Source organism: Seriola dumerili, unplaced genomic scaffold, assembly GCF_002260705.1.
Source record: "Seriola dumerili isolate Sdu_G_001 unplaced genomic scaffold, Sdu_1.0 BDQW01000078.1, whole genome shotgun sequence".
NCBI lineage: Eukaryota > Metazoa > Chordata > Actinopteri > Carangiformes > Carangidae > Seriola > Seriola dumerili.
In genome coordinates, this window is record NW_019174333.1 from 2328142 (window position 1) to 2351702 (window position 23561).

Here is a 23561-nt window from a genome sequence, read left to right on the forward strand (position 1 = left end):
GGATGTGAACATTTCCAATGTGCGACTCAACAGCTGACAGTGATGATAATCAGTAACTGAAATCTGAATGTACTGTTTACTATAGAGTAAACTGTTGAGAGTCTGTTGATAGTGACTGAGTGAACAAGGAAGTGATTTCACACACAGTTGACTACACTGGATGGATGTTGAGCGGGAAAAAATCTACTGAGAAGTTGTGTCTGCAAACATCAGGTAACAGACAGATGCTGATCCTGTTTATTAAATGAGATTTCAAACGAAACACTGAGTGAGAACTCTTTTACTCACCACTTGTCCCTTACATGTCTATTACACAGTATACCACGTCACCATTTTCTACATGTGTTCAGTTTACTATGATTTACCATTGTAACATTGTATCCCCTACTGTTCCAGGTTTGTTAGTTTTAGCAATATATTACATTTACACCAAAACACAGGAGTAGATTAAAGTAAACACACAGTCCTAAATTAGGCTCAGTTACTTTTATTATGTTGCAGGTTTGAACTTTGTGTAATGGTTGGTTCCTTTGGTCTGACCACCATGCAGGACTAGTGTTTGGGAGGGGGCCGCCCAGCATTTCCTGGTGTTTATAGTCTTGGAGATTTCATGGTGACATCATTGGGCCAAACCAAGAAGAGGGGTTTATTTTCTATCAAATCATTTCTTTAGATTTTTTTTTTTTTTTTTTTTACTTTTTAAGTTATCTAACTGTGCTTAGAAAGGAGTCCAAGAATGTCAGCTGATTCCTTGGTGTTAAGATTGCTGTGTAGGACAACCTGCTGTGTTGTGGTTCAGTCTGAAGCAAGTTAGGTATGAATTGAACGGTCTAAGGCTACGTCCACACTACTAAAGTACTAAACTACTAACTACATTTAAAGCGATCTCTGTTCATGTGACCGTTTTAACTCCGTATCAGAAAAGATCTTCGTCCAGACTATCACACCTGAAAACACACATATACATGAGCAATCACGTACACTGGGCATGCTCGAGTCGGTGTAAACAGGATGCAGATTTTCTACTCTGCAGGTGATTAGTTGCAACAGCTGCTAGTAACAACAAGGTCAGTAATGCTTGTATTTCATTATCCGTGGTTTATTCACCACTGGTAGTCGAGGCTGATGAGACCCAATCAGGAGAGACCATGGGTGTCTATGTCATCATTTCCAAAGGTCTCTGTTTTCGTCCGTCCAAACTACAACACACCCCTAGAGTTTTCAAACTAAGACGGGGCCAGTAGCATTCCCAAAGGACTTCTATGGCAACATGGCAAACGAGATGTGTCTTAAAACGGCCAATGTAGTAGTGTGGACGTAGCTTATACAAGCAGTTAAACTTTTGCTCCAACCAGGAGAGGTGAGACCATGCTGCCAAAAGCATGTGCCCTTTTTTTAATTTGTCATGAGTTAATTTTATGAGTTATTTCTGTGTTATTTTATGTCTTTTTTGTTTTTGGCGTCATTAAGCTTGAGCTGCATGTGACATGGAGAGGACTGTAAATCAAATATTTACCTCTGAGAAACCAAGAAGTCTGTAGAGTCTGCCTACCCACCACCTTCCTTGACGTTCCAGCCAGACAACTCTACAAAAAGATTTTAAAAGCCAGTGAAAACAAAAAACTAAGCAGGTTGATTGACTAAGCAAAAACTTCTCCTTCTTCAAAGACATCAACGAGAGCGATGACCTTTTTACATCTCCACCCCTTTTTGAGAGGATAGGTCTTTGGTACACAGCTGTGTAAATGTGACATCGTTCCATGTATTATCTTTGTCAAGAAACAGTCAGAAAAAGGAAAATGGACTCCGAAGAACAAGGATAGGAAGACTCAGAGTAAGCTAGTATAGTTTTGGATTGTCAGACATTGCCGGAAAACACCCAAATCCCCTGAAAAACTCTCCAGTTTTGGAACTGGAAAAACTGCATCCAACAGTTTTACAGACGACGTACAATCTGACAGTCATGGCCATGTAACGGAGTTAAGAAGTAGGTGATTCCACTTGCTATAAAAAAAAAACTCATCTTACAACACGCAAATGGTCTGTCCCATGGTCATTAAATGCAGCACCCCTGTGGCTTAGGGTCGTGCACCCCGGGGGGTTAGCAACAGTTGGACCTCGCTGTTCCCCTGGTAGGTGCATGAGCTATGAGCTCCATAATTGTCATATTAATTACTTGAGTTTCCAATAATAAGGGGTGGTTTAAGTATTATTTTAAACATATAGCTCCCGAACGGTCAAGCACATCCTTTTTCATCAAAAGTTGAGGGTGTTTTCTTTTATTTGTGTTAATAAAATGGCTAGTGCTACACATTGTTAGCTAACCTGCACTTTCTTTTCATTTTACATTTTTCAGACGGGTATGTGTGTGTGAGAGAGGAAGACCGGGTTATGACTGTGTTGTTGATCCCTCTGCCAGGTACGCTTTGTGTGTTATTTTGTGTACATTCTGAAACTAATAGCAACAGTTGGACCTCGCTGTTCCCCTGGCCCGAAATAAACGACCAAGTGCCGACTGTGATGGTCATCTTCATTTCATAAATTACACAATGCACAGAGAGAGAGTACAAGGCCGCTACAGCCACATGGTTTGAACGTATCTCTCAGCTCTTTTTTCAATGTTCATAAAACTATTCATCATTTTTCATGTGAACAACTGAGGTCAACACTATGACTTCATGAGAGACTGACATAAGGGGAAGTTATCCACATTTGTTCAGTTCATAGTGTTGAGGCTTCAAAGACAATTTGCTGAAGAGGAGTCAGGGAGTCAGTGGGAGCCAGGAGAAGACTCTGACAGCAGACTTTACTCCACTTGCCCTCCAGTGTGCATATTCACAACAGACAGAAGAACTTTTGCCTTTAGACATGGTCGGACAACATGTCAGACCATCTAGTTTGTTTCAAGCTGACTGAACCCCTTCAGGTATGTTCAGACAAAGTGAACAGTATTTGCACAAATTTGACTGGGATGCATGCTGATTTTTTTAACCCTTTATTTGAGTGGACAGAGACAGGAAATTAGGGTAATAACATGCAGCAAGCAGTCGAGCCAGCGGGAAACGAACCATGGATTCGTTGTTCAGGGCATTCACGTCCTTGTCATATGTGACCTAACCACTGGGTTGTGGAGTTGCTTTGTGTAGATCTCACTTCACATTGTATCCAAACAGACAGTTAATGTTCACTCTCAGGGAGGTCTATGGCTCATCAGACAGGACTACAGTCACACACAGGCAACAGTCAGACCTGTTTAAACTAAAGGTTGTTTCAGTCCCACCAATGAGAGTGTGGAGGTCCAACAGTGGCTGTCAGTCAGGCTTTTACTGGGTCCATTCAAACCAGTTTGGTCTGTAATATTTTCCTGACACCCTTTTGAGTATGCAGACAGCTGAATGTTCCCTCCTAATGTTACAATGTAACATATTGTTGTGCTTAGACCCCTTGAAGTAAGCTAGGCTGCTTCACCTGGATGTGCGTGGGTGAAAACACTTCACACGACAGGGAATCTTCCGTTTATGAACTTTACTTAATTACTTAACAGCTTAGTACAGAACATACTGTAGTGTTCATCAGTGATCTAGGCAGTTAAGCTGGGTTGTGGACTCTATAGCTTGAGCACAAAACAGCAAACTACCACTGTTCATGTGATGAGCTGTGGCACCATTCAACCTAAAAAACACTGTCTAACTCTCATAGAAAATCTCGATATACCTTCATGTGTGATCGCATCATGCTCACTAACCAATCAACATGCTATAATTAACAAAGAAGTTACACATAAGGAAAGGGGGGACAATGTTATCCATTGAACTGCCTTACACTACCCCCCTCCAGGATTATTGAGTCCCTCCAGTACAGGTGACTGTGGTGTAAACTGAGTTCCTAGACATGTTCATTTCAGTCTTGGCAAACTAAAAACACATAGAGCTAAATAACAGTATTTTGACTATACAGTCTCTCTTTCAATTACTAGTTCCTGAATCTCACCGGCTTCTTAACTAAGTAGTCAATTTGAAGTTTTAAAAGTCTTTTTCTGGAGAGTCTTTCACCTCTTGTCTTTTTTCTTGCAGATACCTTGGAGCTTCAGGCTTAGGCATTTCCTCTTCATTACATGATAGCTCTTGGGAAGCTCCTTCCTTTGCTAGATCTTCATTATTGTCCCTTTGTCGTAAAGCCTGGGTACCAATGAGATAGAGGTAGCTGGGTCTTGGGACTGCTGCAGCACTTGGCTCCTTTGACGTTTTACCCGAGCAGGAACCACTTCACTATCATATGGTTTAACGTGATCATCGTGCATTATCTTTCTGCGCTTCAACCCTTGAATCTCAGAGTACAGGGCTGTGGCATGCGGAAACAATCAGGGTGCCCTTCCAACGTGCTTGAAGCTTGGGGCTTAGTCCCTTCTTTTTGGTGTCATCCTTCACGTACACCAAATCTCCAGCACTGTAAGAATGTTCCTCTGCTCGAACATCGTATATCTTCTGATTTTCCTGTGCATTGTGGAAATGCTCACTTGCTGAGTTTTGTGCTTCCTCAAGTCCCTCTGCCAAGTTGTAAAGGAAATCTGCTACATCCATTCTGTCAGATATAAGTTCTACATCCCCAGACTGGATATCCTGTGGTTGGTGAACTTCTCTGCCAAACATGAGCCTGTTAAGTGTGAACCCCATAACTACATGCTGGGGTGAGTGGTGGCAGATGTGTTGCGTAGCACATAGAACTGGATTCAATTGAACAGTTCCACCTGTCCATTGGAGGCAGGGTGGTAAGGAGTAGTCCTTGTCTTTATGATCCGTAGGAGATTGCATACACTCTGAAACAGGGAACTTTCAAAATTTTTGCCCTGGTCAGTGTGCAACTCAAACGGGGCTCCAAATGGAGCAATGAAGTCATCCACAGCTTCTTTGCTATGGTTTCAGCCCCTTGTTGAGAAACAGGAAAAGCTTCAATCCATCAGGTAAACTGGTCAGTTATGATGAGAATATCCTTGTGCTCGAGCTTGGTAGCTTTGTAACTTCTTTTGCTCTTTTTACTGGTATACTGGTCTTGCAGCTTTGCAGTGCTGGCGTCTGTTTACAAACAGATGGACATCCTCACACATTCTATACCAGGTGCAGCTCTGGCGAAGCGTTCAAGGGTTTTAGCTTCTCCAAATGACCACAGTAAGGAGGGTTAAGGCAAGCCTGTAGGACCTCTCTCTGTATGGATGCTAGAACTAGTAGCAGCAAGACTGGATGTTGGGCTCCTACTCTCTCCCAGGAATACTAAAGAACTCCTTGCTGCAGCATGACCTGAGGCCAGCAGAGCCAGAAATTCCTCACTTCTGGGCTTTAAAGCATGACCCGATCTTTATTAGGGAGAGTCCCAGATTCTCTGTGTGGAGGGTGGAGAGGACAGGGTCAGCTTTCTGGAGTTTGGCAAATTCTTCAGGGTTGACTGACTGCAGCCAGTTAATTACTGGAGTCTCAGCATGTGGCTGGTCTTTTGCAATTGACTGAACATTATCACCACTGGTCTCACTGCCAGACTGAATACACCTCACGGCATCATCTTCAGACCTTGCCCACTAATCATGAAGTCTTTCACAGTGCTTACATCCTTGACATGACAGGTCTGACAAGTTCTTTCCAGCTTGATAACAGTCACATTTGTTTGAATGTTCTTCGGTTCGTTTCGACATGACATCAGCATTGGAGTGTTGGTACCCTGCTCGATTTTCAATGTCAAATTCGTATTGGCTCAACTCTTCCAGCCAGTGAGCCAGCTGACCTTCACGGTATTTGAACCGAAAAAGCAAGGTGAGACTGCCATGATCTCTGCACAGCAGGAACTTCCTGCCAGTAATTAGTGGTGGAATTGGCAGGTATAGTGAACTACAGCCAGTAACTCACTCTGGTAACACAGTTACTCTGCTGAGCTGGTGTGAGATGGTTGCTGGCATATGTTAGAACTTGCTCTTCTCCCCACTGGAGTTCTAACAAAACAGCTCCAATACTGTGGCTTGAAGCATCAGTGTCAAAAATGTACTTGCCTCCAACAGTAGGTTACCCAAGCACTGGTGTAGGTGTTAGCCATTCCTTGAGCTGTGTGAAGGCATTCAGGTGCTCATCTGTCCACAGGAATGTAGTTCCCTTTGTTAGAAGGCCGTGGCTTGCCAGTTCTGCTAAAGCTGAAACAAACTTGCAGTAGTAGTTACAAAGCCCAGGGAAAGCTTGCAGGCTGTTGGGGGGTCTCCCAGACCTGTACATCCCTGACCAGAGCTGCATTTGGGCGGATTCTGTCACCACTCACAACGTGGCCCAGGAAGAGAACTTCCTCTTGAAGCAAGTGGCATTTAGATGGCTTTAGCTTCAACCCAAAGCTGTGGAGACACTTGAAGACCTGTGCAAGCCAGTATAGATTTTCATGTACTCCTCTGCCAAGGACGATGACATCATCAAGATAGATCTGCAATGTTTCCCTCTATAGTCCCCTGAGGACGAGTTCCAAACCCCTCTGAAATGTGCTTGGGGCGTTATATAGCCTGAATGGCATGAGGGTGTACTCATCGAACCTCCATTTGGTGATGAATGCAGTCTTATCATAATCCTTGTCGTCGACTGCTATCTGCCAATAGCCAGACTGAAGGTCAAGTGTTGAAAACATATTAGCTCCCCCAAGAACATCAAGACAGGGATACGCATCCTTGACTGTCAAACTGTTCAAATAGTGGTAATCTACACACCAATGCACACCTCCATCCTTCTTGCGTACTAAGATGACTAGAGAGGCCCACTCTGACAATAATGGTATAATGACGCCTGCTTTAAGCATGGCTCTAAGATGTGTTTCCTCTTCCCTTTGGAATCCAAGAGGTGTTCTTCTTACTGGATGGCACACAGGCTTGGCTGGTCCTGTGTTAATCTTGTGTGTCACAGCAAACTGGTAACCCAGGTCAACTTTGGCAAAGAGGGATTGGTTTGTTAAAAGCAGCTGGATAAAGCATTACTGTTGTTCCTTACTAGCTACAAGTGACTCACTAGCTGCACCAACCAGGTCTTGGAGATGCTCAGGCACATCAGAGATTGTTGCCACTCTTCCCACCACCAGTGATGACACACTCTCTGACTCTTTCTCTACGCTGGGCACCGCACTGTGTTCAGTTCTGTGCGTGGGTGAAAACACTTCACATGGCAGGGAATCTTCCATTTATGAACATTGCTTTACTTCAGCAAGTGAGTACAGAACATACAGCAGTGTACATCAGTGATCTGGGCAGCTAGGCTGGGTTGTGGGCTCTATAACTCGAGCACAAAACAGTGAACTAGTGCTGTTCATGTGATGAGCTGTGGCACCATTCAACCTAAAAAACACTGACTAACTCTGGTAGAAAATCTTTTTATACTTTCAGGTATCATGCTCACTAACCAATCAACATGCTATAATTAGTGTAGCGCCTCTCTAGCATGGGCTATAATGACAGGTGGCTAAGCGAAGTTCTTTTTTATATCCAGAATAGGTAACTGTGTTACTAATAAACTTACTTTAACGTACCTTATGTGCATGTAATTCCCTTATTTTAAAATTTAATGCTTTTCACTTTAAATCTCTAATAAACTAATAACCATTACACCTTACTTTGCAATTATCATGTAATGCAATGCCTCTGAAATGACTTTCACTCTTAAGAAACACTTTAACTCTCACAAGACAGTATTAATGTTCTTAGAACTATCAAACTTTAAAGTTACCATCCATATGTCCAGAATGTCAAAATAGTCAGTAAACACACTTGTGTATAACATAGTATGAGCATTTACTTAAAAAAAGTAGAAAAATAGAAAATGCCATTTAAACCTTTCTTTTCCAAATGTCTTTTCAGTTCTCGTAATACCTTTTACATAATGTATTGAATTCAACAAAATATCCATACAATGCTAACCTATGGGCCCAAGCAAGTAAACCTATAGCCGGCAATAAAAAAATAAACCAAAATACCCAGTTTGAAAGTTGCTGGCCAGAAAGATGCTCGTGTACGCTGCAGCCCAAAACAGAATAGCTCCTTCACCCGCAGGCAAACAAACATTGGTACCTCTACAATATGACTGTCCGCACGCGCAGTCCAAGGCGGCAGGAATGAGAGAAAAGAGACGAGGATTCACACCAGGGCAGACGATGTTGGCAAAGTCCTCCGGTCAGCAACGCTATCCGGCTCCGTCGGGGTCTCTGTCATCTACGTATAGTTCGCAGATTCACACAGGCTTTACTAGTTGAGTTCACTGATTGCTAACATCCTAGCAAAGTCCATGAACAAGCACTAGCCACTGTCTTAGCAGCTAATTTAACTAAACTTTGTCTTCCGTTGAGTAGTCCACTCAACTGACTAACTCTATCACCATTTACGTTTCTTAAAGAGTCCTTGTCGAACACTTTCACCAAATGATGATAAGTCAACTTTAGAATCAAACACATTTTTCACCCGCATCAGCGGGCTCCACGTCTGTCTTCCTACATCTTGCAACTCCCTCTCCCCATCAACGTCCTCTCACCCCCCTCACTTCCTGTCCTTTGACCTCGAATGTGATTCGCTCATTTGTTGCAAGTTGCAAAAATATAGTAAATTCACAAACTAGGTAAATATAGTAAATTCACTATCTTCCTTCCACATACAGTATTATTGTACATATGAACACATTTCAATATAAATTCTTATACAACAAATAACTACCATGTCAATGACATGTACACCTTGATGACATTACTCAACATGCAACCCTCCCACACTGACAAAACTATAACTTCATTGCTGGTCAATGAATTCTAAGCTTTTATCTTAATTTCTATTTATTAAGCTATGAACTTATTTATTGAACTTATACTCTCTTGAATACACTGCAATATATTTTAACTGGGTTACATTAGCAACAAGTAAGATGTAAGGCAAGAGGTTGCAAACCTTATCTATTGAACTGCCTTACAATATGATATGTGACATCATGTACAATAATGTACATTATTCAGCTGGCCTCGATCTTAGTCCAAAAAAACCCACCAACCAGCAGAGACACAGAAACCACAATCTGAAGGGGACCAGGGTTCATACTGAGAGCTGAAAGAAATGTCTCAGGAATTTATTTTGGATTTACCCAAACTGAAGACAATGTAGTCAAATCTCAGATGAGGAGAGGATGAGGAGAAGAAGAAGAAGAGAGGAGTTCAAGGAAAACATGAAAATCAGCAGGTCAGAGTATCGTTCTTTGTTTCAGCCACTAGATGGAGACAGAATATCACTGATGAACAGAGAAACTGCAGCTGTAACATCAGACAGAACTAGAAAACCAGAGAAACCACTAAGAAAGATACTTGATCTGGCAAAGGTAGGGTGAATAATTATACTAACGGACGTCAAATATGGTTGAGAGAAATTTACACTGTTGCATGACAACGCCACCCTGGGAATTTCACCCAGAGAATTTTGGTTCTAAATACTAGACACACAGGTTCGTTCTATTCACTTGGCAAGAGACGTGCTTCAAGGTATGAAAATATATCTTTTATTACAATCAGTTAAAATAAATAATAATCAAAATCATTCACACAAGGGGAAGGGAAACTAATCAGGAGCAGAGGCTTACCAGGTGGACAAGTGTTAGTGAACGGGGAGTGGTTCACCCAAAATAAATAAATAATAAATAAATAGAAATAAATCATCCACACACACGCTTTAAAGTAACCAACACCAGGGAGCACAGCACATCAAACGAGGGGACACCACCACCAGTCACCGACACCGCCACCACCACTGGCCTCCGACAACTGAAACAGGAATAAAATATAATTAGGGGAGTTGCAACTCAAACAAAATAAATAAACAATTAATGGGCAGGTTAAACCTAGAAAACAGAGATGTACAATAGAACTAAAAACCTTTTAAATATCCAAATGATAACTGCCCAATAGAAATCAAAGCAAAATAACTAATTCAAAGAAAATACACAATTCAAAATATCATTTAACACAAGAAAAACAAAGGAAATCAGGTTGACACTAATCAAAGGAACCCAAAGAAAAGAAATAGAAATTAATAACCTAAGTAATTAATCCAAATTCAATTTATACAACCCACACCTCACACTCATACAATTAAATCATTAAGAGGGGAAATCAAGCTCAGTCCAAGCATGTGTAGCAATGCCATGCAGAGATATTGTGGAAACCTGACTGCTTCAGGTAGACTGCAGCAAAAAGTCTTATTTTGGAAAGCCAATAGCTTTAAAGGTCCGTCGAGAGATGCAAACAGTCAAAACGCCACCCAAGCAGCAGGTAAAGCAGCAGAGCAGCAGCAAAGCAGGCAAAGCGGGAAACAAGCTGGAAATAGAGCCGAGACAAAGCAGCAGCAGTCCGATCTGTGGTTTCACCTAACCAAAACATATTGTTAGCACTGTTCAATTAAGCCAAAAATGATGCAGTTGCAACAGAGACAGAACATACCTTCAGCAGAAGTGGATGCGCGCACACACACACACACACACTCATACAAGAGGGAGGACGAGAGTTACAGATCCGGACATCAGCATTTCCTATGACCACACTAGCATTAGCCGTCTAAATGCAAACACCACAACGCAGAGAGAGGACACTTACCACAGCCAAACGGGAGCACATAGGAGCGGCACGAAGCAGCACACACAGCGGCACACACGCTGTGGTGAAAAGGGAGATGGCCTCTTACCGGAAGTGATGCGAAAAAAGTACTGGACAAATTAAAATGTTGACCTGATGATGGCACTAGATGAAAAGGCAGAGGCCAAAGTTAGCAGGATTCATCCTGAGGGGAACATGAATGTCTGAAGCACATTTCATCACAATTCAACTAACAGTTGCTGAGATTTTTCAGTCTGGACCACAAGTGTTAACCTCAGGGTGATGAAAAGTCACTGGATCACTTTGGTGTCAGTCCATCCAGCAGGTGTCGTGATATTTCACAGGTTAAATAAAAAGTTTGAACTTTGCTACGGAAGAAGTCAGAGGATCACATCAGGACAAATTGTCTGGACACCATGGATATCTGCAACAAATTTCATGACAGTCCAGCTAATAGTTGTCAAGACATGTCACAAAAAATTAAAAATGGGAATAGAGTTAAGGTCCTGTCAGCAGCACAACAGACTTACCTGCTGTCAAATTCAGCTTTTGCCCAATGGTGTTGAAACTCTATACACCTCATCATTACACAGTTTTGTGTTTGATCTGACCATTGGTGTGACATGTGACATACAGGGATCTTACATAATCCTGCATGTCTGTACTCTTTGAACTTTCCCCTTACCTATTTTGTATTTGATGGTCTGTTAATGCCAACGCTTCTTCCTGTTTATCTCTGCTATGGGGTAGAGAGGGAAGGAGGGGATGACAGTGTGCAATTGTTTGTGTCATGTTGGAAAAACTGCAAAATATAATAAACCAGATTTTTTTTTAAACTAAAATTGTGAATCTTATGGTGGAAAGATTCAGAGGATCACCAGTCAGTCTGGTTCATTGTCTGGATAACAATGAATGTTTAGGAAGTTTTATGTTAATCTGTCCAATAGACATTGACATTACTTGTCTGTCTGACTTTAGCTTTGTGACATGGAGCATGATCCTGCTGGAAGGAGCCATTAGAAGATGGTGAACTGTGGTCATGAAGGATGAACATGTTCAGCAACAATACTCAGACAGACTGAGACATTCAGACCATGATTGATTGGTATTAAGAAGAGAACATTCCCCACACCATCACACCACCACCACCAGCCTGGACTGTTGACACCAGGCAGGTTGGTCCATGGATTCAGACTCTGACTCTACCATCTGCTGCCTCAGCACAAATCCAGATCCATCAGACCAGGTCTTCAACTGTCCAGTGTTGGTGAGTCTGTGTCCACTGCAGCCTCAGGTTTCTGGTCTGGGCGACAGGAAGTGGAACCTGACGTGGTCTCAGCTGTTGAAGGTTGGATGTGTTTTTCACTCTGAAGCTTCTCTGCTCAGCAGAATTGTAAAGAGTGGTTATCTGAGTGACTGTAGTCTTTCTGTCAGCTCCAACCAGTCTGTCCAGTCTCCTCTGACCTCTGACCTCTCTCATCAACACAGAGCTGCTGCTAATTGGATGCTTTTGTTGTTACTCAATTCTGAGTAAAAACTCTAGAGACTGAGTGTGAAGATCCAGGAGATCAGCAGTTTGAGAAACACTCAGACCAACAATCATGTCACAGTCAAAGTCACTGAGTCACATTTCTCCTCATTCTGATGTTTGATATGAACATGAACTGAAGCTCCACACCTGTATCTGCAGAAGTTAATGCTGCCACATTATTGGCTGATGGATAATAATAATAATAATAATAATAATAATAATAATAATAAGCAGGTGAACAGGTGTTTTAATCAGCCAATGAAAAATATAGAACCAACCAACATTAATGATGGAATCATGTTTTAGATATAACCTTAAATGACGTAAATACATCCTGAGCCTTCTGCCCAAACATCAACAGTAGGAATAACCTTTATTAACAGTATGAATGTTTCTTGTTACATGGAAAGCCCAAAGATATTCAATTAACTAGTGATTCTGTGGGTAGCCCATGTAGGCAGCAGTTTTGCCCTTTGGGGCCCCTAAGGTGGCTTTGCTGTGGGCAACCTACTGTGGTTTTTCCCACAGAAAGCCCACAGAGATGCCCCATGTGGGTTAGCCTGTGTAGGGTCCATAGCAGTGTAGCCCCTCGGGGTCTCAATCAATGTTCCCTCTAAGCTGCGCACTTGCGCAATCGCGCACCGCTCGCACATTCTCAGCGCAAATCTATGCAGCGCAAAAAAAAATCAACATAAACTTATTAATTAATATTTAATATTAGACCTAATCTAATTAATTAGACCAATAATATTTTTTCTGTACCATTTTGCAATGTAACTCAGCGACAGGTGTCAGGTGTCCAGCTAATGATACAATACGGTTCACTTCACGTAGCCAATCATAGCATTGACAGTGCTTGCATATGTGCCCTGCCCATACGCGTCGTGCAGGTTAGCTAGTTAACAACAGTGCGGCGGAGTTAAGAGACGCAAATGCTAACCCCTTATCATGGCAAAACGAATGAATTTTAATTTTGTGTGGCTAGGCATCCCTTGGGTGGTGGACATAAAGCTAATGTTATCTCCCTAGTTAAATGAACTTAGTTGTCTTTCTTTCTAGTCAACTGTTTAATCTCCCCCTTTTACTTTTTTTCAGATGATGACAAATATGTTATGGTTGCATACCATCTTAAAGGATCTCTCAAGAAGAAAGCCACATTTAATTAATTTGTGTGCAAGCTGAAAGTGCCTCAAATAACAATGCCTTTAAAGCATGTGCATCCAGAGGAATGGGAGCATCTACTTCCTCAGTTACATGAAGGTAAATGTGTGTAAGATGTTTTCAGAGCATCTTCCAGAATATGTTTAATCTTGGCATGGATGACAAACCTGAAGCATAAGAGTACAGCTACTATAACTTTTGTTGTAGTAGTGCTGCATAGATAGCAATTAATATTTATGGCTGACATTGCTGATCACCTAATTTGCTGTTATATTGCAGCAAAGGAACTAGTGTGAGAATGGCTGCTAGTTTTAATATTACAATGTTCCCCAGACATCTACAATCAAAACCAAACTACAAAGAACCAACACAGAAAAATCCAAAGGATAAACACACAATAATCATAGTTCTCTATAGCCCCTTTTACACTGGTCAAAAAAAATTGTTAAGACCCACTAACATCAGGCTGGTGTCAGTAATGGGAAAGGCTACAATCAGCATTCGCTCCCCAGTCAAATGACCCTGCAGTTATTGCAGATATTTATTGCCTCTGTCTCCGATCGACAGTAAACACACACACTAATAATAATAATAAACACCATTGTGAGAATTAAATGTCTGTTACCTTGTGTGTAGAATGCTGACAATATGGTCACATGAAAGCTATTGTCTAGAAATCTACATGTTACATTTCAGCCATTCTATAGGATAGAAATCTTGGGACTGACCTAAATTACACGATGGATACTACACAGGCTACAGAAATGTCGGATAGTTCATTTGTATTATTCCAGATATGTGTTTAAAAGAGGAAAGTGCTGGCTCCTCATCATGATTGGAATATGACTTGTGATTTATGACTGTGTTATCTAAGGAGGGACAGAGAAAGAGGAGGAAGTACTAGTTTGTGTGTGTTTATGCGCGTGTGAGACACAGTCCAGGGTTCACACATTTATGGATGTTATGCCAGAATTTGTCATTAATTACAAGGCTATTTCTATGTTTGCTGTAATCAACAACATAAATAATAGAAATGTTTATTAAATGTTGCCATCCTTGAGAACTGACGATGAAGGACAGACATTAGAATTTGTGCTTTCCTTATGTGTCTTATGAACTTATCAATTTTAATTTTAATGACACTGAAAACACTAGTTCACCAAAGAGTCCTGTTATATTCATTATGAGGCATATCGTAAATCTGAAAAAAAAAACATGCTTTAAGTACAAGTAGGTTTATTTATTCAATACATTTTTCAATTACTGTAGTTATGAATAAAACTAATGTACATTAGCTCCAGAGATCCTGAGTGGAGATCCATTATTTAAAACGGCAATTCACAAACCAATGGCTGACGTGACGGTGGCGTTGCCACTTGCTTTTAAGCAATGATGTTCTTCTGCTCTTGCATAATGGAGTGTGAAAGTTTCCTGTTCCCTCAAATGTAGACATCAGTTCCTGGTCCTGCTCGTCAGATCATGAAGACTCCACAGATTGAATTCTTTCAGTCTGCAGGAGAATCAACAATCACCAAGACTTCAGCTCCTGTTTCTGTGTGAGTGTTAAACGCATTTCTACCTCTTGTTCACTTATTGCCTGCTGACTGTTTCAGGGAGGGGTCGACCTCGCTGACATTAACCTACCTGTCGGACATGTTGTAGTGGAACGGCACTGCTGGTCAGAGTGACTGTCTGATGGAGACCACAGTGTGTTTGTTTGTGTGGAGAAAAATGTTGATGTTGAAATTGGATCAAACAGTCATCACATGTAAATACATATAACTTCATGTCTCTGTCTTTGTGAAACTTTCATGATTGCTGAAAGTGAATAATCATAGTTGTGGCCAAAGAAGTGTTTGTAGGTTATAGCTTAATCAGGAAGGACATTTAGGTAATTATAGGCTACGCTAGTGTTGTTCCCAACGTTTATATGAGATTGGTTTGTCTAATATCCTTGTTAATATGTGGTGTTAATATATGGAAACTAGACTATTGAACATGATTTAGGGATGGGTTATATATCAAATAAATAATCTGCAATTATCCAGATGACTCTGCATTATTGTACCTGCTCTGTGCATTAGATTGTAACTACTCCTGTCCTTTTTCTGTTGAAAGACCTTTAAAGGGCCAATACAACACATACGTAGATGCTGTAATCAATTTTTGACAAGTGAAAACATTATTTTAACTTGTGAAAGGTTGTTAATGCCACAATATGACTTGATATCACACTTGATGATTATATTTGACAGATTGGAGTCACCTGCTCCTTTTTACCTGTTAAAATAAATTCATTTTGAGGCTGAAACAACCTTTCATTGACAAGGTAAATGCTGCAGTCACTTTTTGGCAAGTGAAAAGGTGAATTTTATTTGAAGTAAAGCTGTGTGGACTAGTCCAGACAATATATGTGAGTAATGGCTCCTCTAAATAGTATACATTAAGTACTCAGCCAAGCCATAGCATAAGAAGTATTTTATATTGAAAACGTATAAAAGTACTACTGTACTTACTGTTATCTATAATTTACAGGTATAATGCTCAAGTTTGCCAAGAGAGGAGCTCTTAGGCCGACGTATGGAGCAGACTTTTTTAAAGGAGGTATGATTGTAGTGTATGTGTCAGGTGTGACTGTGTGGCATGTTGTGGCTCGCTCTCTTTTGAATATGGGTAGCTCTCTCTTTTTTCACCATACATGTGTTTGCATCCCTGTGTACAATCAGAGGAGTCCATTAAGTCAAACTCATGTCTGGACTTCCTTAACAGTAAAAACATGTAGATAACAAATATAGTATCAATGCCAGTTCACAGTTAATTAGTAACCAATACTCCAGTCCTCAGCCATGCTAGCAGCTCTGTGAGGCTGTACTTTGGTCATAAACCCAAGTAGTAGACAAATAAAAATTCTGACCTGATGGTGACACTACATAAAAAGATCACCAATGTTATTACAATTCACAGGGTTCCCACATGTCCTGGAAAACCTGGGGAACAGTTGACCAAATTTCCAGTCATGGAAAACACATGGAAAATGAGAGAGAAAGTAAAATGTCTTGGAAAACTTGTGTGGACCTGAAAGATTATTTCAGCATTATCCTATTTTCCTTTACCACTAGGATATCTATCAGAGCTCCCCATAACAGATAACACTGCCATCAAAGGGCTATGTTATGTTCAGGGTCATAGTTCATGGACGGAAGTTATATTGTGGAAACGCTGTTAACACAGCCCCAAGTCACGTCACATGGTAGCACATGCAGGTTGGATGACATCACAACCTAGGTGTCTGAACCTCAGAATAATGTTAAGTTACATTATCCTTCAAATGTAAATATTAGTTACTGCAGGCTGATAACTGTGGTCATTTATATTAGTTTTATAGATGAATTTTGCTTTCTTCCTAACTTCCTTTAAACGGTTGAACAATGTGGAATTGGTTAGCTTGTTTGGTTCAGTTGCTAAAATCGACATGCTTGTTAGGTTGTTTTGCCTGCAAAGGTTCAAGGTTCATCCTTTCTCTCTGGTTCGGAGCAGTGGTTTCTAATGTGTATTGGGCTTTGTTGAGAGAGTTGGATAATAATGCATTGTCTCTTCAAATGCAGTACTGCATTGTTAAAGTGATAGTTGGGGCTATTTGATGTGGGGTTGTGTGAGGTACTTCCTGTATCTATAGTCAATGTATTACCTGAAGCAGATTCAGATCAGCGCTCCCAGTTTAGAGAAGAAGCAGAAGCACCGGCACAGAAGCTGCTGTCAACAAAAAAAGTGTTTTAGCAACTTTAAAACATGTTCCCAGAAGGAAAGACAATATCAAGTGTACACTTTAGTTTGAATATTTTTAGTTCCCATACTTAATGATATCGTTCGTTCGTTCGTTCGTTCGTTCGTTCGTTCGTCGTCTCCCGCTTATCCGGGTCGTGGGGGCAGCAGCCGCAGCAAAGAGGTCCAGACAGCCCTCTCCCCAGCCACTTCCACCAGCTCCTCCGGGAGAATCCCGAGGCGTACCAAGGCCAGCTGCGAGATATAATCCCTCCAGCGTGTCCTTGGTCGGCCCCGAGGCCTCCTCCCGGTGGGACATGCCCGAAACACCCTTCCGGGGAGGCGTCCAGGAGGCATCCTCACCAGATGCCCGAACCACCTCAACTGGCTCCTCTCGACATGGAGGAGCAGCGGCTGTACTCCGAGTCCCTCCTGGATGACCGAGCTCCTCAGCCTATCTGTAAGGCTGAGCCCGGCCACCCTGCGGAGGAAACTCATTTCGGCCGCTTGTATTCGCGATCTCGTTCTTTCAGTCATTACCCAAAGCTCATGACCATAAGTGAGGATTGGAACGTAGATCGCCCGGAAAATCGAGAGCTTCGCCTTCCGGCTTAGCTCCCTCTTCCCCACAACGGCGCCGCCCCAATCCGCATGTCGATCTCCCGCTCCATCCTACCCTCACTCGTGAACAAGATCCCAAGATACTTAAACTCCTCCACCTGAGGCAGACCCTCTCCCCCCGACCCGGAGCGGGCAATCCACTGGTTTCCGGCTGAGAACCATGGCCTCAGACTTGGAGGTGCTGATCTTCATCCCAGCCGCTTCACACTCGGCCGCAAACCGCCCAAGCGAGAGCTGACGGTCAGCGCTCGATGAAGCTAGGAGGACCACATCATCCGCAAAAAGCAGAAACAAGATCCTCCCGCCACCGAACCCAAACCCGTCCACCACCCGGCTGCGCCTAGAAATTCTGTCCATAAAAGTTATGAACAGAACTGGTGACAAAGGGCAGCCCTAGCGGAGTCCAACCCTCACCGGGAACAGGTCCGACTTACTGCCGGCTACGCGAACCAGACTCACACTCCTTTGGTACAGGGACTTAATGGCCACTAACAAGGGGCCATCCACCCCATACTCCCGGAGTGCCCCCCACAGGGAGCCCCTGGGAACACGGTCGTAAGCCTTCTCCAAATCCACAAAACACATGTGGACTGGATTGGCAAACTCCCATGCTCCCTCCAGCACCCTAGCGAGGGTAAAGAGCTGGTCCACAGTTCCACGCCCAGGACGAAAACCACATTGCTCCTCCTCGATCTGAGGTTCAACTATCGACCGGACCCTCTTTTCCAGTACCCTGGCATAGACCTTACCAGGGAGGCTGAGGAGTGTAATTCCACGGTAGTTGGAACACACCCTCTGGTCACCCTTCTTAAAGATGGGGACCACCACCCCGGTTTGCCACTCCAGAGGCACTGCCCCCGATGTCCACGCAATGTTACAGAGGCGTGTCAACCAAGACAGTCCTACAACATCCAGAGCCTTGAGATACCCAGGGTGGATCTCATCAACCCCCGGGGCTCTGCCACCGCGCAGTTGTTTCACGACTTCTGCCCCGGAGATTAGATCATCCATCCCCAGGTCTCTTGGCTCTGTTTCCTCCACGGAATACGTGTTGGTGGGATTGAGGAGCTCCTCAAAGTATTCCTTCCAACGTCCGACTATATCCTCAGTTGACGTCAGCAGTTCCCCGCCCCCACTGTAAACGGTGTGAGCGAGTTGCCGCCTTCCTCCCCTGAGGCGCCGGACGGTTTGCCAGAACCTTTTTGGAGCTGATCGATAGTCTTCCTCCTTTGTCTCACCGAACTCCTCCCACGCCCGAATTTTTGCCTCAGCAACTGCTGCGGCTGCACTCCGTTTGGCCTGCCGGTACCAGTCAGCTGATTTCGGAGACCCACAGGCCAATCACGCCCTGTAGGCCTCCTTCTTCAGCCTGACGGCGTCCCCCGCCCCTGGTGTCCACCAGCGGGTACGGGGCCCCACGACTGGCCCCAGCTACCTTGCGGCCGCAGCTTGCAACAGCCGCCTCAACAATAGCAGAGCGGAACAAGGCCCATTCGGACTCAATGTCCCCCACCGCCCTCGGGATGCGATCGAAACTCTGCCGGAGGTGTGCGTTGAAAATCGTCTTGACGGGTTCTTCCGCCAGGCTTTCCCAGCAGACCCTCACAACCCGTTTGGGCCTGCCGGGTCTGGATCGGACCGCCAAGGCCCCCGCCTTGGTCTGCTGCCCAATCCACACTGCACCGGATCCTGCTGACTCTTCCTGCAGGTGGTGAGCCCACTGGGAGACGAACCCATGTAGCCGGCCGGGCCCCAACCCCAGGCCTGGCTCCAGGGCGGGGCCCCGGTGTCCCTCCGGGCCGGGTACTCGGGTTCTTGATATTTCTCATCATTAGGATCTTCTGAACCGTTCTTCGTCTGGCCCTTCACCTGGGACCAATCTGCCTTGGGAGACCCTACCAGAGGCAAAATGCCCCCGACAACATAGCTCCTAGGGTCATTAGGGCTCTCAAACTCCTCCACCACGGTAAGGTGACGGTTCAAGGAGGAGATAATTAACGATATCGAATATGAAAATGCGTCAATATCAATATTTTAAATCGACAAATCTTTTCCCATACATTGATTTATTTGTGGCGGCCAGTCACTATTAACTATCATATATTTATTTTCTGTTTATTATTTATGGTCGCGCTGCTTCTCTGTCAGGAATCCCTTCACTCTAAGTCTTATTTAACCAGTGTAATTTTGTGATTATTATTTTTGATGGCGCACAGTGAGATCAGTCACAAACGTGAAGGATTACTTCATGTGTAAGTATCTGTTCATTAGTAGACAGAGTTTCTTAATGTCTTTGCTCCTTGTAGCTGATAAAGGCTCATAAAGTCATAAAGTGGTTGCTGCTGCCAAAGAATTTACACTGAATAAGTGTTAGAGAAAATGTTTAGGCCTGAATCTGTGAACATATACATATTATTTATATTAATAAATAATAAATATTAATAATTATCAGAAAAGTCATATGACTGTCAAACACTGATCTTTCACAGTAACTGTCTCTCAGGTCCTGTAGCACTGACTCAGCTTAGTGGCAGGAATCAAAATGAGGAACCTGTGGTTGGTGTTTTAACCACGCAGCTACTGGACACCGACTGCTCCCTCCAGTCACAGTTAATAAGACGGTGACAACCATGCGACCCTGACCAATATGAACCAGTGTTTTTGTGTAGTTTTTTGATTGTGATTAGGAACAGATCAGAAAAGCAGGAACCAATAACACAGCTTTGACAAAACTGCTGACAATGTTCTCTGATTTTATCAGGGAGCCGTGATGACACCAGAGGACCTCTTGAACACTCTGGAAGATCTGGGACATGAGGAATTCAATAAATTCAAGTGGTTCCTGCAGCAGCCTGACATTACACCAGGCTTCCCAACCATCAAAAAAATCCAACTGCAGACGAAAAACACGTGGGAGACAGTGGATCTGATGGTGCAGACGTACACTCTTCCTGGAGCTGTGGAGGTGACCAGGAAGGTTTTAGAGAAGCTCAACAGGAATGACCTGGTGCAGAGTTTGTCTGTTGGCTCAGGACCAGAAGGTCAGTCACAAGAGAGACAAAAAGACACACCAGTGGTGCTTTTAGGTGAAAAATGGGGAAGCGACCCTTACTTAGTGGACAGATGCAAGACTTGGAAATTCACAGTTTGACATAAATTGAACATTTCTTTATTTACCATATTTCAATCCAGGTGATAATCTGTAGGGCCACCACTAACAACTATCTTAACAACGATTAATTTATTGACTTTAATCTAAACAATTAATTTTCCTCCAGAAAATCTAACTGACACTCTGACATGGTCACTAAGCTCAGATTCAGGCCAAAATATTTTCTCTAACACTTATTCAGTGTAAATTCTCAGGCAGCAGCAACCACTTTATGACTTTATGAGTCTTTATCAGCTTTATCTTATCTATATCCTTATTGATCCCGCTCAGACTATTACTGGTTCTTTTATAAAAAGAATAAATTCAGGACAGGATGTGAATTGATTGTGCTGGTTTGTTTCAGCCAGTTGCTCAGTTTACAACAAGTCAACTTTCGTTTTAGCGTTTGATAACAATTCACTATTAGCTTAACCGGTGTAATGTTGTTGTGTAAAAGACACCGGGAGACAAAATAGATGTAAATATCTCTTTTCTGTTTGTTGCTTGTTGAACAGGTGTTTGGATAAAGTTCTTATTGGCCTTTTACTTTTTATTGCACTTACAGTAAAGTTCGGAGATAGTCGTCGTCAACTCCAGTAATCTACAGTTATCTTTGGTTCACCTGGTTCTGTGTCCATGCAGTGTTTTGTGTGTGTGTGTGTGTGTGTGTGCGTGTGTGTGCGTGTGTGTGTGTGTGTGTGTGTGTGTGTGTGTGTGTGTGTGTACCTGCTCCCGGAGAGCAGAGAGAGCAGAGAAGAAGTGCGACCATAAATGATAACTAGAAAAAGTTAATAGTGACTGGCCACCACGAATAAATTAACGTGTGGGAAACGATTCGTTGACTTAAAATATATTATTTAACTTATTTTCATATTCGTCATAGTCGATTATGGCGACTAACATACCTAGTGTCAACTTGCTGTTCTGCTGCTCAGTACCTGTACCTATGTATTTGCTGTCAGTTTGAGTAATGTTAGCAAGTGTAATGTTACTGTGTTGTCTAGATGAATCCTGCTGCTTTCATGCTTAATGAAACATGAACATTAATAAAACATAATCCTCTTAGAAAGATGCTTGAGATCCTGAAATCCAGTTTTTGAGCAGGTCAGGACATTTCACATGTTTGTTCTTGTAATACTCATTTTGTTCACAAAATCACAGGCTCTCCAAAATGAATGTTACATGGTCACCAAATATTTCCAGTCAAAGGCAATAACTAAAGACATGGACTGTTTTTATTCACAAAAGTATTCACCCCATACTGTATAGTGTTGTTGTAAATTCAAAACTGTAGATGGATCTCACTGACCTGTGAACAGTAGCCATAAACAGTCAGCAGCATTTTAGGAAAAGCCATGGTGAACAAAAAGTTAACTGTGTCACTGTCCATGTTTTCTGCTGTGGATGCAGCAGTAGACATCATTTTCTCAGGCAATTAATGTTGAAGTTGTTCCAGAAAAGACAATACGCTGATATTAGATTAGTCATGACAGGACAGAGGCAATGCTCCAGTCTCAGGATTTCAGTTTCACTTTAAAACCATCATCAGGAGCAGTTTGGTGTCAGAGAATCACTGCTAATAAATACCAGGACTTTTGACCAGCTATTCATAAAGCCATCAGTATGTTTGAATGTAAAGTCCCTCTTAGGTTCTTAGTAACTACCAGCTGGTTTAAAACTAGTCATTTACTAAACCAGGTTGCGACATTAAACTTAAGAAATGTCTGCATACAGATTAACCTAATGATAAATAATAAATCAATAATAGCATTAATGAGTGGAGACACATAATCTATCTCTCTCTCTCTCTCTCTCTCTCTCTCTCTGTCAGTGGTTGTCAGTGATGTTGGGGAGACTTCAGAGAACAGAGGACTTTCCTCCTCTCAGACTCGGGCTCCTCTTCCTCAGACTGAAGGTAAAGCTGCTGTGTTCTCTGGTAGGTATGGAAAACCTGAAAGGTAAAATGTAGTTTTTTAGTTTAAAAAATTATGTTTTAGTAAGTTTAGTGAGTCCAACTGGGTGCTTATCCTCCAGTTCATGAACAGCTCAGCAGGTGGGGCTCCAGTGATGGTCTGAGGGGTTGTTTAACATTACAGCAGAAACCTAGACAACTTTGTTTCAAGGTTACCTTCCCCCACACCATACCCCAGTGAAGTACAGTGGGGATTCTATGAGTGGTAGTTCTCAGTTGTTTCACTGCCATCGATGTAAGCTTAGAGGTAGCGGGTGTAACCTGCTGGGCATTGCTGCCTGTCACACCTCCTCCTGTGCCCATGGGTCAGTTGCAGGGTCATTAGGCACGAATCCCCAGTCACTCCTTTAATCCAGGAACATCTCCTGATGGCAAAGCAGTGACAGGTACGTCTCCCTTCTACCCCTGCAGCTGCTGTCTGGGTTAGATATTCTTTCCCCAAAACTTCTCCTTCCTCCTCAGCAACAGGCAAAAACTGCCTTTCTTCACCTCCATTTTCAGATCTTTTATTGCATTCTTCAGCTCTACTCCTGTCACTGCATCTCTTAACCTGTCATGTGGTTGACATTCCCATACAACCTCAGTATCCACCTGCAATGAGTAGATGGTAGTGCTCCTACCGGCCTCCCTGCACTCAGCAACAAGATCTTAGTACTTAGACTTCTTTATTTCAAAGGCAGCCTCCATCCTTTAATCCCATGGTATTGTGCGTTTGATAAGGAGTACTACTTTTGCCT

The 23561-nt window shown here is 42.7% G+C and overlaps 1 protein-coding gene and 1 long non-coding RNA gene across 2 annotated transcripts in view; both read left to right on the plus strand.

Moving 5' to 3' along the window:
* LOC111220837 overlaps positions 1 to 23561 on the plus strand; it is an 80482-nt gene that overhangs the window by 42189 nt on the left and 14732 nt on the right. The window lies entirely within an intron of this gene.
* LOC111220876 lies at positions 14790 to 22758 on the plus strand. The gene is made up of 3 exons (XR_002665068.1): positions 14790 to 14874; positions 20463 to 20742; positions 22684 to 22758. It is a non-coding gene; the product is annotated as an uncharacterized LOC111220876 (long non-coding RNA).